The sequence below is a fragment of the Belonocnema kinseyi genome, chromosome 8, assembly GCF_010883055.1.
Source record: "Belonocnema kinseyi isolate 2016_QV_RU_SX_M_011 chromosome 8, B_treatae_v1, whole genome shotgun sequence".
NCBI lineage: Eukaryota > Metazoa > Arthropoda > Insecta > Hymenoptera > Cynipidae > Belonocnema > Belonocnema kinseyi.
This window is the reverse complement of record NC_046664.1, coordinates 19057021-19060203: the sequence shown is the minus strand read 5'-3', so window position 1 is coordinate 19060203 and position 3183 is coordinate 19057021.

The window sequence follows — 3183 nt, the reverse complement described above, 5'->3', positions numbered from 1 at the left end:
TTTTACCTGCTGAAAATTAAATCTTCAATTTTCAGCAATAAAATTTTTAATTGTTGATAATAGAATTTTTTAATTTTCTGTAATAAATTGTCTGTTTTTTTTTTCAATTTAAAACAACTGAATTTTCAAGAAATGAATTTTCATCAGCTGAAAATTTAATTATCGATTTTCTTAAAATATCAACAGTTGAAAATGGAATTTTCCTCCATTTTTTACAGATAAATTTTCTACAGTAGATAATAATTCAATTATAAATTTTCTTGTATTGTCAACTGTTGAAAATTAATTTTTCTCCTATTTTCAACAGTTTAATATTTTATTCTCTTAAATTTGCAACAATTAAATTGTCAGTTTTCTTAATTTTAAAACAATTGAATTTTCAAGTATTGAATTTTTATTAACTGCAAATTTAATTATCAATTATTTTCAATTTTTAACAGTTGAAAATTAAGTTTTCTTACATTTTAAACAGTCCGTAATAAAATTTTCTTATTCTCAACAGTTGATTTTTTTTATTTTCAAGAATTGAATTTTTACCTGCTGAAAATTAAATCTTCAATTTTCAGCAATAAAATTTTTATTTGTTGATATGATAATAAAATTATACATTTTCTTCAATAAATTGTCTGTTTTCTTTAATTTAAAACAAATGAATTTTCAGCAATTGAATTTCCATCTCTCCAAAATTTAATGATTCAATTTTCAACAGTTGAAAATTCAATTTTCTTAAATCTTCCACCATTGAATGTTCAATTTTCTTTAATTTAAAACCAATTAATTCTTCAAATGTTAGAAATGCAACTGCTCAAAATTGAAGAATATTGGTATTTAATTTTAAAGAGTTGAAAATTCAAATATTGCTAATTAAAGAAACTTAAAACGATTAAATAAAAATTTCAATCCATAAAATAATTTGCGTAGGGAATTTATCAAATTAAAAAAAAATCCAACTCGGATCAACTTCTTAGGTCATTGGAAATCCATTTGAGGCAATATAGAAAAGTCCAAACAAAATTAAATTTGCTAAATAAGCAATTTTTCCACATTTAAAAATCGTTCTCATAATCAAGAATATTTTCTTTTTTCTTTAAACTACCATCATTAAGAATTAACTCGTCATACTTTTTTGCACAACAAAATTATTTTAGCTTCAAAGTTCCTAAATAGTTCCGTTCCAAAATTTCCCACATAATTTTAATATTCTACTCTCAAATGTATCATATTTAAAGAAAAAAGGGAGAAAGAAAAAAATTACTGGGATGATTATTAATCCAAACAATGAAAATCTATGAAATCTATAAAAACCTAAAAAGTGTGTGAAAATAAAGTAAAACAATAAAAAAAAATGTCACAAAAACTAAAAAAATTTTGCCTCACGTAATATACTTGAATCGTCCCTACTATTTTCCTAAAAAAAAAAAAAAAAAAAAAATGAACAACAACTAAACGAAATACGAACTTAACTATTCCACGAAAACGCTTAGCCTCTAATTTTCCAAATGAGATCTCAGATTCAATTTCTAATTTACTACTATCTTGACTGTAATTTCTAGACGAAACATAGAATACTGTAATTTCAAAACCATTTTCTGAAACATCTTTCGCTGATCGAGAGAAGAAACCGTTTTCAAAAGCCATCAACTCTTTTTCGAAAATATGCTTTCGGAATCTCGCAAAAGGTCAACGAACAATGTCCTATCTCTCACGCACATTTGAATTCCTAACTAAGAAGTGCATATTACACGCGCTACGTAATTCTAAAAATACGCAGACAATATTATTATGCTAGCTACGAGTGTGCTAATATCTTTATCAATTTCAGTTCTACAATACTAGGGTCTAAATCATGTCAATTCTTATCATATTATATATATATGCTTTCACTATATATACAAAATTTCTTACCAAATTCAAGTTTCCTTAATTCTAGCTAATTTAGTCCCTTAATCGTTAATGAAAAGACACCTCTTTTACCAATACCGTATTTACAGATTCATACATAAATAATTAATTCATATGTAATCAAAGTGGAAGAGTGGAGATCTAATTGCAAGTAGACACACAGACCTTGAATTTCACCGGATATCTAACTGGAGTCCAATTCATTTTTCAATTAATTAATTAATTAATTAATTAATTACTCAATTAATCAATCTTTTCCGATTACGAAACACGATTTCCAATTCTTCCTCAGACTCCAAACCCTGTATTACATTTATTTTTACTTTATTTAATTATTATTATCATCAAAGTCTGTGAAAGAACTTTGCTCGTCACTCGAAAATTAATCCGACTTTTATTTTAAATATAGACACGAATCAAAAAACGCCGATTCGCATCTGTAAAAGGGGGATGATGAAATTCCTTAAAACATTATTTCGCAAATAATCCAAATTTTTTTCCCCCTAATTTGCTCTAATTAAAGTCAAGTGTGATTTTCTCATTATCATTTTTTTCGAATTTAATTATCGTAATTATTATTATTATTATTATTATTCGATAGTTGACGGCTCAAAGTCAATGTTTTTGTCTTCGCTCGCGGAATTCGCAGTCCAGACTTGAATCGACTCTTGGCTTTCTGCGCCGCTTTCCACGCTGTCAGAGAAATCGCCGCCTACACCTGAGACAGTCGATTTTGGAGAACTATCTTTTTTTTTTTTTTAATTAAAAAAAAATGATCTCACGTATCGATTTTTGACTCTACTCACAGGTCATTTCTTCCTCCTCGGATGAAGAATCGCTCTCGCTGTCGGAACTGTCCGAATTGGCTGAGACCGAACACCGGTCGTAATCTTCAAAGCTGGGATAGACCTCTGCCCCCGGAAAAATGTATCTTCCGGGCGCCAATTGGAAGTAGGAATTATCTGCAAAGAATTGCGGATATTATCCAGGACGGCTGCTCAAAAATCCGGGAAAAAATTATCTCAGAATTCCCGTTTTTATCCGGGTAGATTTTTTTTTTTTTTTTTTAATTGGAAGTCATTCAAAGTGTTTCGCTTTTTTTAAAACGACAATTTTTTATATTACAAGATATTCTTAAATATTTTGAAAACTGTCGATCATTCAAATGATTTATTAATACTAAAAACATAATCAGGGTGACGATTTCAAATTCCCGGTTTTTCTTATGAAGTTTTTTCATTTTCCTGGTCAACTACAATTTTGTACAAAAAAAAAAAAAAA